The sequence below is a fragment of the Opisthocomus hoazin genome, chromosome 6, assembly GCF_030867145.1.
Source record: "Opisthocomus hoazin isolate bOpiHoa1 chromosome 6, bOpiHoa1.hap1, whole genome shotgun sequence".
In the NCBI taxonomy this organism is placed as follows: domain Eukaryota; kingdom Metazoa; phylum Chordata; class Aves; order Opisthocomiformes; family Opisthocomidae; genus Opisthocomus; species Opisthocomus hoazin.
The window spans coordinates 71,091,896-71,110,976 of NC_134419.1; the positions used below are offsets into that span (position 1 = coordinate 71,091,896).

Below are 19,081 nucleotides of genomic sequence, written 5' to 3' on the forward strand. Positions count from 1 at the left end.
CTGGTGCGCAGGGTTATCCCTCCCCAAGGGCAAGGCTTTGCCTTTCTTTCTTGAACTTCAGGACATCTCTGTTGGCTCCTTCCTCCAGGCTGGTGAGGTCCTTGCTAACAGCAGCACAGCCAGCTGGTGTATCAACCATTCCTCCCAGTTTTGTGTTATCTACAAAACTGCTGTGGACATACCCTGTCCCCTCGGCTATGTCATTAACGAAGATGTTAAACAGTACTGGCCCCCGTATCGAACCCTGGGGCACACTGCTAGTGACTGGCCTCCAGCTGGACTTCGTGCCTCCAGTCACAACCCATCGAGCATGGCAGATCAGCCATTTTTCGCCTCACCTCACTGTCCACTTCTCTAGCTTGTACTTCACCAGGTTGAGCCCCTTATGGGAGAGTGTTGAAAGCCTTAATAAAGTCAAGATAAACAACATCCACCGCTCTCCGCTCAGCCACCAAGCCAGTTATCGGAGTTTTACACACATCAAGACTGTAAGATGATAGGGTATAATAAATAAAGCCAACGTTTCCCCATGCTGCCTACTCATCAAAAACTAAACAAAGTAGTAAGGTGTGTTTGGGGTTCTTTTTATAGTTATTTAGAGCGAGTAACATTGCATATCTGTGGGTTGTTTGTGTTTCTGGTTTAGGATGAAAATAGAGAGATAAGAATACTCATCTATCACCAGACAGACAGAATCTGGTTCCCTCACCTGTATTTCCACATGCTTCCTTAAACCAAACAACAGATGCAGTAGACAGATACTGTGCAGGCTCATTTTAATCAGCCTTCACCTGCATTCAGCTTACAGCTGAGACATTGGCACTGTATCAAGTCACATTGCACGGTTTTGGCAGCATTTGAATGCCTCCCACTACTGCATCACACTTTCTTGGCCCTTCTTTTCATAGGGTTAGAAGAACATGTTGTTCAGAAATTTTGTGTAGTGTATACAAAATCATACAAATAGGTTGATGCCGCTTTGTTAAGGTCTTGGGTGAGATCCAAAGAAGCTCCGCTCTTTTGCAGCCTGAATTTCATCGCAAGAGAACAATTTACTCTAAGCTATAGAAACCTGGATTAGAGTTTCACCGATGGTCAGGGTTGCTACAAGGAGACTGGCCTGTTCTAGCCAGAAGGAGGAAGTCTACCTGGAGATCCCCTGCTATACTTGCAGCACCCACGGTCTTCCTCCCATTCTAAAAGCCACACACAAGCAGCTCCAGGCCCCAGGTAAGAGCAGCTTTGGCCAGATAGGATGTGCACACAGAACTCTCACTAAATGGCTAAATACAGCTCATGTAGCCTTCAACCATTTCCCACAGGCAAGGGCCCTCCCCCCACACCCCAAAGGCAGCTGCCTCGTGATACGAGTATCGCATATGTATGCCGATTTCAGTGTCTGGGTCATAACTATCCCCCCCTTGATAAGGTGCATCCACTTCCCCCAACAGGTCACTGACAGAGACAGGCCCAGATCCCTGGGGAAACCATGCTTGGAACTGATCTTCAGGTAGAGTACAAACCATCACTGTTTTCTTCTTGAGCCCCAGATCCAGCCAGTTATTTACCCGTCTACAGCCCACCCCCTCGGACCATAACATTTCAACCTGGGCACACATTTGGGCTGGACAAGGCTGGCCCTGTTGCTAAGCACCACGACTCCATCCCAAGCCAGAAAACGTCCAGTTTTCCATCCAGAGAAAGGCTTCAAGACCAGGGCAAACATATTTCTTTTTGATTTATGGCAAACAAAATACTTTTTTTAAAGCAGTCAAACAAAATACTTCATATAAACTTTTCTCCATGTTGTGGGTGGAAAGGGAGTTGAGAACAGCACATCAGAAGAGTTTACTCAGGGTAAAAAGAAAAAAGAAGAAAAAAACCCTTGAAAACACTGACAGAAATTGCATTTGCTGGAGCAAAGTTGTTTTGACAGAAATGTTCTGTCTGCCTCTCCTTCTTTAACCCAGCCTGCCAGAACTAGAGTCTAACTTCCTGGAAGTCAATGGGAGACTTCCTCAATATAGTGAGAATTTGGTCCTCAGATTGACATAATACAAATTATGGATACAATCAGTCAAAAAATCGAATTTAAGAACTGGGTTTTTAGGTTGAATATTGTATTTCAAACACAGACATTCGCTGCATGAGGGCTTTGGAGGGCTTGGCCAGCTCCAGCCAACAGCAGAGCCCAAGAGGTGCGGTGGGAACAGGGACACTAAATTCCCCAGAATGAGTTTATTTGTTGGCAAAGACAGAGCAATTCCCTTCTGATTTATTTTTACTTTGAAAGAGACATTCAACATCTTCCCAGCATTAAGACATTTTCACACTTCAGTCCAAAAAGGGCTTAGAGCTACTTATGCCCAGTTACTGTACATTTCCACAACAGCGCGGAGCCTTGGCAGGCTACTCAACCAGCTGGTAAGCCTCAAATCCGCCAGAATGCGAGGAATAAAATATTTTTCCTCCCAAATTTCTGAACAGCTGTTTCTCAGGAAAGACATTGGCCAGCTTTCAATGGATCTGCACGGTTGCAGGGCAGGAAGCAGACGCAATCACTTCAACATTGCGCACAAAGCCAATGGTGTCTTCACCCATCTAGCACCATTTTAAGAGCGATTATTTCATAGTACAGAAAATGTTTCTTGAGTCAAGCTTGAACAGGCTTACTAGAAATGCAGAAGAAATATCTAAGGAACTGAAGATAAGTCTGTTTGCTCTCTTCGTATCTCAGCCCCCGCCATATCCTTTCCATGAGTTCACTTTAGAAAACATCAACGGTGTTTCAGGACCCAGAAACCTTCCAGACGAGGAACCCATAGAGCTAACGAGACCGGTGTGCTCCTCTCACCTCTTCCCTGCCTTTAGCTACATGGTTTCCGCCCTCCCTAGCACTTGCGATGGTAACCATCCCACCCTGCACCTCAGCTCTAATTCGGTGGGAGATATATGCAGCAACAAAAGTGTTTGGGGCTTCTACTTCCCCCCTGCTAGGCTGGCCAAGGGAATTGGCTCAGCGGTGGGGTGACTGTCAGAGCAGCCACAGAGCAAGCAGCAGAAGCGCCTGGCTAGGGCAAGAGCTAAAGGCATGCACCGCAGCTCCCCTTTCCAGCGGGTGTGAGGTGTTTAGCAGCTCAGGTCCTTTCCTGTGACAACCCTCAGAGACCTCACACTCCCCTTCAGGCTCTCACTGGGCTGGAGACTGTGAAAGGTCTGACTATCCCATCCCTTTTTCTCTCATTACTTTCTCCCCACCTCTGGCATCTCTGTTAATCCGAAACCACCCACACACTCACTTCACGCAGCAGCTCCATCCACTGACATTTAACAGCTGACATTTTTCCCTAATTTGTTGATTCAGAGGCATGTTTTCTTACACAGTAACACTCCAGAATATTGAACCCATTTCACACGGTGAAGAGTCTCCCATGAAGGCCATTGCTTCCCAGTAGAAGATCCCTTTTAGTTAATATGTGGCTGATGCTCACCACTAAAATGCACCTTCAGTAAGTCACAGTGCAGTGCCCTGATCACTGCCTTAGTGTCCAAGGTACCCAGAGCATGAACATCTCACTACACCATTCCATGCTGTCTCCCTCTCATCATCCTCACTCACAAACCAGAAAAAAAACAACAAACCACCACACCTGAAAAACCTCCTTCTGCCTCTCACATCAGCAGCAAAGACGCCTGGCTGGATTGTCAGGGCCAAAGTTCCAGATGGCCAAAGGGACCCTGCTCTAAGCTGTATCAGAAAAGCAGGCTAACGATGGCTCATCTTCAGGATCAAGCTCCAAGACTGCTGCTGCTGTTAAGCCCTGTCACAACAGAAAACCAAGCACAGGACCTTCCTGGGTGCCTCGGCTGCACAACCTCCTCCAGGAGACCTCGTGCAGCTGCAGCAGCTTTGCTGCTGCCCTGCATCCCCTCCCCACCACGTGCTCCGTCTCACGGGACCACAGTCACGCCATAAGAAGGCTAGATGGTCTTCAGCCACTTCTGCAACACTATCAGTGTGCAACACTGCTGGAGACTCCACGCCCTGGGCACAGTGGACACCCCTTCCTCCTGGTGCCAGGTACAGTTCCTTCCAGTCCGCAGCTGGGGGTTTGGCAAGCAAACCCCTCCCTGGGCAGGGGCTTTCCAAGGCTGCTGGGCCACTGTAGCCCTACTCGTAGCACAAAAGGCTCAGTGAGACGGAAGGCAAGGGGTAAGTTTCACCCCGAACAACCAGTACAATGTAGATGTTCATCACAGGTCTTACTGTTTGCCATCTTCTACAAATCTTTTAGCTTCAGACCCCAAATCAGTTTCAAGTTAGTGGAAATCCCATTTACTTCTGCTGGGTTTGGATCAGGCCCCTCTGAGGTAAAAAAACCCAACCGTTAAAGGAAACGCAGCGTGTATGGAGCTTCCACTCCTATTAGCAGGTTTCTCCGAGAGGACACGATTTTCCATCCATGCATTAAGCCAGTCCAATACTGACATCAGCTCAGTTCCATTGATCCTGATTACATAATAGTGACTTCATTCTCCATAGAATTGAATTTTCCATATGTTTGGATCTTTTGCAGTTGCTACATGATTTCCTTGTTCCCTGCTGGATTTATTATTTATTATCTCTTTGTCCTATACTTAAAAATTATGGTCTTCACTGCAAGCAGAAATTCCTAAGGAATTGTTTCCCTTTTCTGATACAGCATTTATCACATCAATTTCCTTCCAGCTAAAAGAGACCTCCGTGACAACACTGCCGCATCAGACACACCTGTACCTTTAGGGTTGCCACCAATTCCAGACTGAAGTTACATTTTGTTTCAACACACATGAAGAGTAGTTAATAACCATTATGGCACCCAGGTCTTCAGGTACATTTACCGCTATTTATATTTCACAAACATCCATTTTAGGAGTTCCGAAAGTCGTGCAAAAAAACCCCAACTGATTGCCAAGGTTATAGTTTTACAGCTGTAGATGAATCTCCTCACTGCGTGTGTCTGCGCTGTCGAGCGGACTGCTCCTGTCACGAGGCAGAAGTAGCATGAGCTCCCAGCGGCTCCGCTCGGGTAACGCTCCGTAACACCTCTGGTTAGGGCCTTTCGGCCGTTTCCCAGAGGACTGGAGCCCACATTTCCAGTCTCTTCGCTAACATACACATTACCAGTGCTGCTCACAAGGAAATGTTCTCCCTTTAACATTCACGTGGTGCCACTGTGTAAAGCCATTAATTTTCACAGTATCGCTTTGTAGTAAATTCAGTGCTACGCACTCAAGACAGGAGTCAACTGAAGCGTGTGAATATCAGTAGCACCACCAGAAACTAGGTGTACACCCATCCTGCCATGCTACACACTGCTGGGTGTTACCTGGAATTAGCCAGAACTGCGATGCATTTTCAGTCCATCAGCCTCTTGTTTGCTTATGTGTCATGGTCAGTTCAGTCCTGTCTTAATCTCCACTGACACATTCAAATATAAACCCCTTCGTGTCCCTGCAATATCCCCTCTTCTCCTTTCCAGCTTCACTGAACTTATTTTCCACCTTTATGCTAACTCTAATCCAAGAAACCTTGCAAGCCTTTAGCAGAGTCAGGGGAGCTATTCACATACCTGAGGTCAGCAGAAGTACTTCAGCACTTCTGTAGATTAGGATTTAAAAGATTTAAAAGATCAACTACAACGTTCATCCGATCTGAGAATACTAGTCAGAGAACAGGCTAACTTCACCTAATGCTTTTCTTCCCATCCTCCTTCCCTATCTTATTTATATTCACACCTCCCTCCCAAATTTCAGGAGTCCAGGCGTAGGCAGCGAGTCCAATTCCTGGCAGAGCAAGGCCCAGATTTCTGCACTTTGTTCAGCAGGAATACAAACGTTTCCCAGATAAGTAACGCGAGGAAGTTATAGGAATGGTCACAGCGTCCACAACTGCAGGAGCAGCACCCAGCCCCTGGCACAACGAGGTTCAGACTGGAAGCAGGAGGACACGAGTGGGAGCTGAGCGTGGCTTGCACAGCCTGGAGAAGAGAAGGTCTGGGGGGTGAAGAGCAGCCCTCCAACACCTGTGAGGACGCCAACGAGAAGACCCAGCTGTCCAGGGATGTGCATGGTGGGAGCACAAGCAGACATAAACTGAAACAAGGAGCTGCCAACCAGGTACATGGGGAAAAAACCTCTCCATGAAAATTTGCTGTGGCAGCTCTGTATTCGGAAGTATTCAAGACCCGACAGGACAAACCGCCAAGCGACCTGGTCTGAGCTCAGTGTTGGCCCTGTTCTGAGCAGGGGGATGGGGTGGAGAATTCTCAAAGTCCCTTCGGAGTCAAATAGTAAAGCCTCATTAAACATACATTCAAAACTATTCTGTTGAAGAGACTGGGATTTAGGGGAAATGCCTAATCTGAAAGAAGCCTTTTCTGTGGCAGGGGAAGCACTGCCACAGTAAGACTATTTAAGAAAAACATTAATGTGATCATCAGGGTGGTTAGAACTAGGTGATCTCTAAGGTCCCTTCCAACCCAACCCATTCTATGATTCTATGACTCTACGATCTGCTCCTCAAGCCTTCAAGGAAAGAACCTCCCTTCTGCCTCCACAGGCCTTTGAAAATCGTGGTAGTTTCTGGAAAAGCGTCAGCAAAACAAACCATGATAACGATACGTACAAAGTGAAGCTGGAAGAGGAAGAGCAGGGTTTGGTGACATCTGGGAGCTCTCAGCCCTCTCTGCTGTAGGATGGACAGCAGGTGCCCTCTCTCTCCCACACACCCCCAGGGTGAAAGCGCCTGTGACCCTGCTCCTTTCTCCTGGAGGCAGGGTTGCAATCCATCAGCCCTGCTTCACCCCAGCAAGAGGCCAGCCCCTCACCGCTGCCCTGGCCGCTTCTCCACCAGCTGCAGCAAGCGTAGAGAGCCCTCCTCGCCACGGCATGGGTCATCCCCGCGGCCTGCCCGCAGGCCAGCTCAGCGCCCAACGAGGACCTTGCTGCCCTCCAGCCACGCTCCCTCCACTTTCTGTTTGCAAGCCTTGAGCTCCTGAACCAGCTCCAAGCGCGGCCTCCGCACTCACACGCGTCAGCCGGACCGGCCGCGGGCCGACGTTACAGCAGGACGGCAGCTGAGCACAGGCTGGCTGTGACACTCCTCAGAGCCACGACCGTTTCGACCATCCCTGCACCTATTTAAAAGACGTGCAGACGTGGCACTTCGGGGCATGGTTTAGTGGTGGATGACTCGGCAGCGTTGGGTCTACAGTTGGACTTGATGATCTTACGGGTCTCGTCCAAGCTAAACAACTTTGCGATCCCACGACCGCATGCAACGCAGGTCGCTGCATCCTCAGCGCGTCCCCCTGGTACAGGCACACTTTCTCCACTTCTCACATCGCAGCACTGGCTGTTCTTTGGATCAGTGAAAACAGCATTTTTTTTGCCATGCCAAGAAAGGAAATTGTTTTACTCTTCCATTATATACATCCAACAGTAATAAGGCGCAGCCCTTATACATCATATCCTTAAGCATGAAGAGACCTCCCAGACCATCAAGTAAACCCAACAGAACAGAGGCAAGTCACGTCACTGGGACTATACCACATTTAAATGGGGAGAATGCCAGAAGATGCACACTTTCTGGAACATGGGATGAACTAGATGATCTAAAAGATCTTTTCCCTTTCTAATTTCATCACACACATAGCTTGGGTCACCTAATCAGACTACTGTTTTGTAACAAATTCTGTGACCAGGGAAGGCTACAACTCCGACCAAGGAAGTCCTTTCTGCCAGGCATCCCCAAAGGACCTGCACAGCCTTGACATCTCGAGCGAGCCCACTTGCCAGTGCACCACTACGCCATGGGCTGGTCCCTGTCCCCAGCGCCCTGCTCCTGCTCCCACTGCTGCCCAGTCTGACAGCCAGCCAAGGCAGCAGAAGAACAACCTGGTGAAGTACTATCAGCTGTCTGTTGGCAGAGTGAGCAGGAGAGCGAACGTGAGAGATGGTGCAGGCAAGGAGGTGGGATTCCTCCTCAGCAGGAATAAGCTGTCACATAGCAGGAGACTTCACAAGGCGACTGTGCCAAAGAAGTCTCCATCACCTACTGCATGCAGCCACCAAAAAGAATGAAGAAATGTTCTCTGAAGCTGTCTCCATGTAGATACCCATTTGTTCTAGCCTACGGAGGACAGTAGCACAGAACAAAATATAGGTCGGTGGCTGGATGCAGAATAAAGCTGCAGAAATAATGAAAGCCAGTGACACTTTCCTTCTGTACTGAGAATTGCCAATAGCTTGCTGCGTTGAGCCAGATGCATTTCACCACATCCCCCAGATCCTGGCCACGCAGCAACCGAATCGCACAGCTCCCTCGGCACATGTGTGCTGCGGCAGGCGCAGAGACCCAGCCTGGGTCCGGCTGTGCGTGCTCGGTCAGCTGCAGTGCCACGAAACATGGCTGCATCCATCGGGCTCCGGACACCTGGCTCCAAGCAAAAGCAGCTCAGCAGCAAGAAGCTGGCCGTCCCTGCTCCAGCCCAGTAGAGCCGACCCTGCGACCGAGTGGGGTCTGACCACGGCTGTCCCCTCGTCCAGCGTGCTGTGAGCGGTGACGAAGGGGACACATCGAGTCAGGGAAAGCAGGCAGCAGTACACGTGGATTGTGGAGCCTGACTCGGGGCCAGGAGAGCCCCGTTTCCATCCCGGCCCCAGCTCTGGCTGGAGCTGTGCTGCAGGGATCCTTTCCCCTTCCTCGCTTGTCCACGTTGCTCATCATTCCTATCTCGAGAGGAGGGACCTTCCCCCAGCCCCAGTCCTTTCTGGCTTCAGGAAAACTCTTGGCAACCCACATCAGAAATGTTTTTTCTCTTTTCAGAAAAGCCTCCACACTTCATTTCAGATGTTATGGTTTTCATTTTCACATAATATACACTATGACTGACGTGTCAAAACCATCATAGCCTAAATCTTCAGCTTTTATTTCTAAACTCACTATAAAGAATTGTTCCCTGCTACTGACTGAGTCATCTCCTCCAGATCAAAGCTTCTCCTGCTCAAATTGAAACAAAACAGTTTGGCATTTGACTCTTTCATCTAGAAGCCAGCTCTGCCTGTGCTAAGCAGCATCTCCCTTTACATATTCAAAATGGAATATTTTACATCCTTATGTCTGTACTGCAGGCCTGCATGTTTGGGAATAACAGACAGAAACTAAATGAATGAGGGAAGGCAATCATCCGGTCAAGGGCTGATAGAAAATTTGAAATTCCAGCCCAGAACCCGGGATCAGCAAACGCTCCCAGGAGCACCATTTCCTCAGCAGCTGAAGAGGCTTCAGCCCAAAGCATCAGAGACGCTGAAGATGTCGTGGAGCGACGGATGGGGCCCGTGCTAAGGGCAGGCTCCACCGTCAGCTCTGCAGCCCTCAGCGCCGGGGGCTTGACTTGGCTGCGTTTTCATAAAGCGCGGCTCCAGTGTGGTCGAGCCTCCTCATCCTCCACGGTCCAAATAGTTATGTCTGGAGCAAGGGTCAGTCGCGTCTGTGCTATTAACACTCGGAACTGTCAGCATTTCTGTTTGGCGAAGCAATTTCCAGCTCTACATTCCTCCTCCACCACGAGTCGGCTTTTGTTATGTTAAACTTAGATTTCCCGGCATGTTGAAGGCAGCTTTATCAATTGCACCAGAAATATCGTTAAGTAATGTATCAATAAGAATTGGTAAAACTTCCAGTAAACCTAACACAAACATTAGATCCAATCTGATCCTTGTGGTCAGCCCATTGGCTATGCTGGAGTGGCATCAGGAATGAATTTGGCCCTCCCCACCTCCTCGAAATGCGGGCCAACAGACATTCATGTTTATCAGGAAAAACAAGAACATATGCTGAAAACAGAGCATTTCCAACAAAAACCTCAGTCCGGCATGAGAACAACAGCAAACTGAAAAGATTTTGCAGCTAATCAGGAGTGGCGGTGTGAGGTTGTCTGACCAGAACTAAGCATTATAAAAACATCTCAGAGAGAGCATTGGAGTCTGTTCCAGACCTACACATTTATTCCTGGAGACACCAAGCAACCGACTGATGTAAGAACGCGGGATCTGGAAGCGGTACGCAACAGTCCGCGGTTCTTCTCCTGGTTCTGGAGTAACACTAGTTTCAAAGAGACAGTAAACTGGCCCTGTTAACTGCAAGAATGCTCCACTTTATGGCATGTCCAGCACTGCCAGGACACCCTGAAAAGGATCTTCAAATCCTCTCACGCAAGCACTGCTCTCTGTGCTCAACCCCTGTCTGTGCCCCTGTTGGTCCCCGTGGCCCTGACGTTCCTGTGGGATCCGTAACTGACCACTGCAAGAATCAAAGACTCACCACAGCTGAAGCAGTATCAGCAGCAAACAAGAAAAACCTCAGCACATAACCTTGTGGGGATGTCATTATTTAAGCCAAAGAATTGAAGGAAGCCTGATGTAGCCAGTCCAAAGCAGCATGACCATGAAATCCCGTGCCGTTTAACGCAGCATTTCAGCCAGAAATCCTTGCCGTCGGGTGCTGCCCCAGCTGCCCGGCTGCACTCAGCCTGGGCCGGGCTCGCGGGCGGCGTGGTGCCCGGCTGCCGCCGTACCTGCGGCACCCCGGGATGCTCGGCCTCAGCATCGCCCGCCGCTCGCCGCGTTCGTTGCTAAGCGGTATAATAAAACTATCGTTGCTCTTCTGGTTTAAGAGCTCCAGCGAACTATCAGAATTAAAAATAAATCATTCTGGTTTGGGGAATGCTGAGCCTCCCGGGTCTAGAAAGCATTTGTTTCTCTTCTCAGCCAGATGTGGGAATTCAGCCTTTAGGATAACGTACGGGAATTTCAATTGCCATTTCAGTTCCCCCCATCCTGCCAACTCCCACTTCAATTTCCAGAAATAGACCTCTTCTACGCTCAGAGAGCATCTGTTTGAACAACCTGATCCGAAAACTACGTTCACTGAAGTCAACCAGTGCAGAGTGCTAACAGACACGGGCTTCAAGCGACTACGTCCTCGCCCAGGTCGGCTCTGCTTCATACATTGCCAGTTTACGCTGGCTCAGTATAAGCCAGTGTAACCCATTTGAATAGGATTGATCGGTATTTTGGCATATATAGGTGGCAAAATCAAGAGACCGCTGAGCTGAAAGTGTGACTAGCCACCGTGATGCAAGCACTCAGATGACAGACCACATCAACAGCATCTCAATAGCTGTGGATCAGGATCAGAGACAGAATTACAACTCAGCATCCCAGAAATTCAGAGTATAGGTTCGCATAATAAATACACTTCAAGACTGATTTACAAAACTGAGGAATTTTCCTAGAGCTAGGCCTTGGAGTTCACACGGACTCCGATAGAAGCCAAGCCACGCTTGTGAGCATTGATATGTTTCTGACAGACTTTAACCAGTTACAGGGGCCACACAGGATTGCATTAGGACAACCACCACCAAATAAGCCAGTAATTCCTTTCAGTACCTGAAAGGCAACTTAATTTCCAAGAAGCATCATCTCACTAGGTGAATAATTTCAAAGCTCCAGCTGCAGCAAATTAAACTGACATGGCACCTAGGCAAGTAGAGAATCAGCTAGCATTGCTTGTTCGACAAAGCTGAAAGACACCGTGCACAGATACACGTGCATGTATCCTATAATATGACTGGAAGACAGAAGGTGGGATAAAGTTGAAGTAGTAATGGCAACCCGTATTCATATAAAATAATACCGTGCTTAACTCAAGAGTAAATAATTTACAAATGTTGCTTTGCTAAACGGTATGGAAGCTGACTTCTCTTTTCTGTCAGTAAGGAGAAACATGACCTTTTGTATTAAGGTGAGTGCATCTCTGCTATAAACCTCAGAGAGCATTTGGGCTGCTCCTTAGCCCGTACAGCCCTGGCCCCGTGACAAGACAGGTCCTTGTCAGCAGAAAAGGGACTACACCACGAGCTCCTCAGTGTTGTGATTAGTGAAGTTATAGACAGAACCCAGTAACACTTGATTAGGACCATGATGAGAAGTCAGCCCTCACATTTTCCTACAGCTTTCTCGTAGCCCAGCCGAAGGAGGCATTGTCAGATGAATCGGTGGGGTGAAGGAGGCAGAGCATCCAAGAAGCTGCTCTGCAGAGATGACTTGTTCCAGAGGTCACCGGCTTTTCGAGTGACCGCGCATAGGCTGAGCATCCCCGACAACCGCATTCGGCTCTGACTCTGCTGCTCAGGGAAGCGAGACAGAAGTAAATGGGGAGCACAAATACCGGGGTGGGGGGAAAAACAAAACCACCCAAAACAGTCACACACACATTTCACTGGTGACTTTGACTGCTCTGGGGTACTCGTGACCATCTTTCAACGAGATAGGTGAGGCTGCTGAACTCCCAAAGCTCCTGCAGCCTCAGCACAGGTTACCCTCACAGCCCCAGGCACCAGGCAAATCACCCGCATGGCCTGAAAAAATTCAGGAGAAAAAGCACGTAGGCACCGTGCTGCCCAGCAGACAGCAGAGTAAGGGCCACCCTGCTCGGTGCGCAGCCGGTTCTTCTGTGGCCTCAGGCTTCAGGAGGACGGCTCCTGGCCCAGGCTGGCCTGCCTTCGCTTCGCAGCGGACCTAGTTCGTGCGATTTCACACACGGCTCATCTTTCGGCGAGAAGCTGCCTTCCCCCACGTGCACACATACTGAATTCCTAACAAGGACCAAAAACCTGGCTGTGGTTAGACGAAATGGATGCCCACCCCATCCCTCAGCCCGGCTAACTACAGCCAGGTAAAGAGATCTCAGCTGCCTTGTAGATTGAGCCCAATTAGGCTAAGCAGTTCCCTTCTTAAGCAGGGCTTTATCATACTCCAGCAGCTGCTGAGATCAGGCAATCCCATAGCAGATGTGGAACCGTACATTACAATCCCAGCTCTCTGCCTGACTCTGTGTGCCCCAGAGTGATGGAGAAGTCTGAAAAGCACAATAAAACCAGCAGAAGTTCCCACCATTCAAGACTACACAGCACGTTTTTAGAGACTGCAATAAAACGCAAAAGATCCTTGAAGACACTGGATTTAAACAGAGGAGACAGCACGTGCTCCCCAGCCAAGCAGCAGGGACGAAGCTGCGGATGGGACAGACGGGGCATATGGCCTCCAGCTGCCACAAGCCGCTGCAGCAGTCTGGGCTTGCCACATTTCTCCACTTTTCAAGGCAGCCCCGATATCTCCATTTGTGTTTTGCTACCAGAAGCGGTGGCCACCCAACTGCTGCGACTGCCTACCTGCAACCAGCAGACCCCACAGAGCATCTCTGCGCTACCACCGATTCCAGCCCGTTCACAGTGGGACCAGCAGAAGTCGGAGCTGCTTGGCGCTGGGACGGACTGGACACATGCACTGGCTGACTCCACCGAGACGACAGACCGACGGCGCTACTGGAGGGCTGTGCGGCTGCAGTGGCTCCGCTGCATTCCTCAGCAGAAGAAAGCTCCACGTTTCACACACACTCGTGGAGAGACTTTCAGCTAAAGCCACCAGTGACATCGCAAAACCTTGTGCAACCCACGTTCCCCGCGAGCCAGCTTTCTTCCCAAGCCTTAATAGCTGTCATACTAGGTAGTGATAAATAGCTATGATGAGATCTGCAGGGTGACTTTGGATGGGAGATCTCTTTGCAGACACCTTATCTCAGCCGAGAGCAGCCTGCACACACGTGTCCTCTTGCTACCTGCCTGAGCTGGCTGCCTCAGAGCTCACACCGGCTCCAGGAAGCAGATCCCCTCCTCGCAGCAGCCCAATACTCACCCTCCATCTATGCCGTCCAAGAGGGAAGGGCTCAAGCCACAAATTGAGCACAAACTGCAAGAATCTCCTGGCTCGGACCCACCTCTTTCAAAGCTCTGCTGCCCAAGCGCTCTGCAAACCTCTTCAAAAAGCGTCCCAACTGCTCAGCTGCCCACCTCTACGCCCCAAACTCAGTGCCCACTCTGGAAAGCCTAGACGCATTAATCATCAGTGAAATCGGGAGTTTAAAGATGTCTTTTAAAAGATTCAGTCTCCTAAGTCAGTCACAAAAGCAAGTGAAAAAACACAGGCATCATCCCTGTGCTGGGGGCAGCTGCTGCTCCTGGTTATCTCAGGACGAGATGCCGACACTCAGAAGTACAAAGCCCACAGGCTGAACCGCCAGCTAAGGCTTGTGGATCCCTAGTTCCCAGGCTTTTTCTAAGCCTTGCACTACTCTTGTATCCTAAGCAGATCCAAAGGAAAAAAAGAAAAGCAAAAAAGACATCAGAAAAATCTTTATGCAAGACAGAGCACAGTCCACCCAAGGCGGGGAAATACTGGCTTTTATTAAAGTGCAAGTGGCCAAGTCCGTATGTTCTGTGGGAGTTTCAGCCTGGTCCCATAGTTCTGAGATACTTCCAGACAGAGCTGGTTATAACCAGAGACAATGTTGCCATACACCAAACCATCCTCAAACGTGCTCTCTATGGAATTTTGCCCACGAAGAAGGCGAGAGGTCAGTAGGGAGAGAAAAAAAAGCATTTTAGCACGTCCTGACCCTTGTCTGTTGAACTTCAGAGCAAACCAGCGCAGCTCCCAGGCCTCCCCTCTGCAGCTCCGTGCCGCAGCTGACCTCTGCCACGGCACGGCGATGGACGGCACACCGGACCCTCCCCACCAACTGGAATTGCCACAGTCACAGCTGCCCCCGTGCCCACCCCGGCCCACCAGCCGCAAGTTTAACCGCTCTTGGTGGTTTTGGCCCCGGTTGTTCTCTCTTTGGGCTGTGGCCGGAGTGGGAAGCCGGATTCGGACCCAACACGGAGCCCCGCAGAAGGGGCGTGGGCAGGTACAGCACCAGCCCGGCTTCGCCGCAGCTTCTCCAAGGGCTCTGCTGGCCACGCTTACCAATTTCTGTTTGCTTTGGAGGTATTTTTCCTCCTAAAGCTCTGCTCCCTGGATTCAATTAAATTCATAATTAAAAAAAAAAAAAAGGTAAGAACTTTGGGTACCAGGAGATCGGTGTCTTCCTACTAGAACACTTCTACACAGATTCTTCTTTTGTGAACTTTTATGGTTGTTCCTCCAGTTCACACAAGGTTTTACCATGCACTGTAGCACACAGCGAGAAGTCCCCAGATACAACCCCTCTTCTTCAAAGTACAACATAGCTCTTACAGTGGGAATACCTTCTCCCAGCTACTGCTAGGGAACCTGCCTGTTCACTGGCCCTTCCCCATCCACCCCCAAACCAGAGCCAAATCAGCGGTTCCAGCCCAGAAACTGGCTGTTGGCACCTGCACCAGCAGCTCCACGCGGCAAGGCGACGTCAGACATGTCTCTGGCCCACAGAGCTGGGCTGACAGCCTGCAGCACAGACTGGACCAGTCTGTCTTGTCTGCTGACCCAAGAGAAAAGCATAAATGACTCAACTTCCAAGACGAAGTAAACAACAACATACAGGTTGTCAAACTGGCTGCGTGACTGTGGGATCCAATTTACCTGCTGGGTCTGGATCTGTGGTTCAGCGAGGCAGCTTCAGAGAGGAACAGCTATGTCCTGGGTGCACGTGCTCTGCATCATCTTTAATCACAGCTGCACCTCTGATTTTTGGCTCCCCAAGATGTCCCCTACAGCTCTGGGCTCTCCAGTTGCTATTGCCTGAAGACGTGCTTCCCTGCCTTCGATGACTCCTACACTTCCAGAGGGTACAGCAAATTAATTAGAGTTTACAGGGACTTCTCAAGAGAACAGCATCCCTAATTCCCCCTGATCCAGGCTGGAGGGTTGCAAGGAAAGCACTGGCCACCAGTTAGGCAGCTTGGGGTTCAGGTCCTGGATTTGCCATAAAATCTTAAGGGATCCAGCCAAGTCATTAAATCCTTCATATTTGCTGTATGTTGAGATGCAAACATTGTGGAGCAAGTATTGAGTTGAGCAGGTGCCCACAACTGAGATTTAAAAGCCTGCAGTGCTCTGGTGTGCAGCCCTGTGGAGCCTGGGCTGCCCAGCTGCCCGATTGCCCCCAGTCCACCGCCGTTCTGGGAGCTGAAGGAGCCAGCCAGAAACAGGCAGCACAAGCATTTCTGCACAGGCGCTCCCTGTGCTCCTGGGCTGTGGGTGTTCAGTGCAAGCGATCGGTGAAAGCCCCCGAACCATAAGCTCGTTCATGGGGCACCTCTGGTCCCCGGCCGGGCACGGTGGGCACAGAGCCCGCTGCAGGGAGCAGCGAAGGTGCATGGAGCAGCAGCAGCCAGACTCGCCCGAGACACTGGGCAACACCGCAAGGGAAAAGTGAGGGCTCGTGCCTTGCCAGGAGCACTCCAAAAGCGGGTGCCCAAAGGCTGAGAGCTCGCGAGCACTGCCAGCTTTGGGAGCGGGCTGCTGGCAATTTCGGTAGTGACACGGACCGGGTATAGACCCCGGAGCAGCGGGGCTGCAGGGGTGCTGCTCCCGCTGCCCCTCGCTGCACGGATCCCTGCCCCTCGCTCGCAGGAGACGGAGCAAGCCCCAGTGACTATTTTGGGGGTAGCAAAAGGAGCACCCCCAGGCCTGGGGTTACACACCCGCACCCCAAGGGTCATGGCTGCTCATCAAACGGGGCTGAAGCCAGCATCCCTACAGCCTCACGCCCATCCGCAGTGAGCCCACCCTGGTCTGGAGAGCACCAGAGAGGCTCACGTGCAACTCAGAGCACCCCCAGGTGCCCTGTTTACTCAAGAAATGCAGCTGTGCTAGAAGAGACAGAAATATTACGCTGGCACGGGTGACAGTGTGTAGGACGGCTTGGTAGGGTGGACGCGGTAGATGTATAATTGAGACTGGCTGTGGTTTCAGTCACAGAGAAACGTTTCATCTCCTAAATCCCTGCTGAGTAAAGGACTCTGCACTCCTGCTGCCTATTCCCCAAGGGTCCCTTCCCATCTCCAGAACTCACCCCTCTCACATATGTGTTATGAGGTTAAGCAGGACATTAATTTTCATCCGCATTTCAAAGAAGGCTCAGCCCAGCAGCTGAAAACTGTATTGGATTTGGTACAGGGCAGTACATTGCCCTGTTTTCTCTGGTTGCCAATTACACCACGACAATTAGTTAAACACAACAGCTGTGTTGATGCTCAGCTGAAGAGAAACCACATATGTTTGCATAGAGCCCAGATCACGTTAATATGCATCAATCCATTTCTGACTCTGATTAACAAGAGTTTATAAAGGGCCTCAGTTTGTTACTAGGGCTTGTGCCTTTCATTCACGTCTCCACTTTGCGGTTTAATCCCAAGCGTATCTCCTTGTATTTGCAAGAACTTGTTACAAAGAACACCTGCCGAAGTCCCAAACAGGTCCACACCCTTTCCCCTCCCAGTTTAAACATGTTAATTTGCAAGCAAACACCTCCTCCTTCTACCAAGTCACCATTTTCACCCCTATCAACACTAAACTGCCGGCTACTGTTCAGAAGACAACCTCTCCTCCACAGACAAACAGCACTGGTCTCCTCAGAGAAGCACCGCAAACCCTGCAGAGCCCTGCAAGACCCTCAGATAAGGAATGCAGAGCTTGTGTCTTCGCTCTACAGTGACAGTAAAACAAGCAAGCCAAACACCTTGCTCTGAAGAACGGGGCTGCAAGCCACTCTGAGTTCCATTACAGAGCTCTAAGACACTAAAAACACAATAATAATCTTACAGACCTCTCAAGGCTCGCATCACTCGCCACCTTAGACTACACGCATGGGGCTGCATCACCTGTGACTGTGGAGACAAGGGGCTGCTCTGAGAGGACTTGACAGGGGTGGGTGGATGAGTAAAGGTGCGACCAACAGACCCCTCATCAGTAACACAGCATCCAGCACCTCTTCCCCCGCCACAGTCTGGAGACGGCCGGTCACAAACCGTCTGGCCACACCTGACATGCAGGGCAAGCAGTGCCTCGGGCTGCAGGGTCTGTTGCTCTTTACGCCTCCCACATACTTCCTAAATCACAGGGACAAGGTGGATTTTCAAACAGTATCTTCACCAACATGTGCCCTGGCAGAAAAAAAAGCCCTGCCACACACGGGGATCATCCTTCAGAGCTTTAATAGCCTAACACGAGTCAAAAGCGTATGTCTTCCTATGCAGCTGGCCTTCCATCCCCATTTGCAGAGGCTGGGAAAGGAAACCCATTTCCCAGGAGAGTTTCATGATCCCTCCTTCCCCTCCCACCATGCGAGTCCAACAGCCCGAGGTCTTCCCGTTCCGCGGGTGCCACCCTGCCGGCCACCAGCCCCAGCCCCTGGGCTCGCACCCACCGGGCCCTGCATGCTCCACCCGACCAGAGTCCAGCAGCAGCTTCCCCCCCCCTTTGAAACAGGAGGGAAACCTCTTATGCCCGCCAGGTTACAGCTTGGACTACGGCACATCCCTGCCTGCGTTTAAAGGAAAGAAATGTTTGCTGATGCTTGCAATCTTAATTTCTTAAGTAATAGGGAAGATCTTGCAGTCATACTCCTCCTCCCAGAACACCAGCTCACGGTCCAACAGAGCTCTTTGAGCCCATCCATCCCCATCACTGCAGGATTTCCCCACACAAGCACTCTGCCTGGCTAGTGGCAAGGATGAAGGCTCCCCATACCAGCCACGGCAGCAAGACATCCCCACCAGAACGAGCACATATCCCCTGTGCTTATTACTAACAACTTACCTGCTTTCTCCACCTGCTCCTCAGGGCTCCCAACTCCCACACCTTCTCCCCCAGCCTGGCCCTTCCCCTCCGCCTGCCTCGCCAGCCCCAGGTGCCTCCAGCCACCCCACCGCGCTGGGGACCGCTCACGCCATCCCCTGCGGCTGCCCCACAGCGCTGGAGATGCCTCCCTACCCTCATTACCGTGCACGCGTTCGTTATCACTAAAGCAAAAGCAGAGCTGGCGGGGCTCCGCGATCAGCTGCGCTCGCTGGTCACCGCGCACGGGCGGAACGCAGCCCCGCTGCTCTGGGGGAGCAGTGTGCGGATTTAAAAAGACAATATGCAGAAACATAGCTGAATGTTAATGAATCCGCTGCTTTGCTACTGGAAATGAACGGAATTGTACAGACCCCGC

General features: G+C 50.7%; 1 protein-coding gene across 4 annotated transcripts in view; it reads right to left on the minus strand.

Annotated features, from left to right (window-relative positions):
- AFAP1L2 (actin filament associated protein 1 like 2) overlaps positions 1–19,081 on the minus strand; it is a 71,867-nt gene that overhangs the window by 50,968 nt on the left and 1,818 nt on the right. The window lies entirely within an intron of this gene.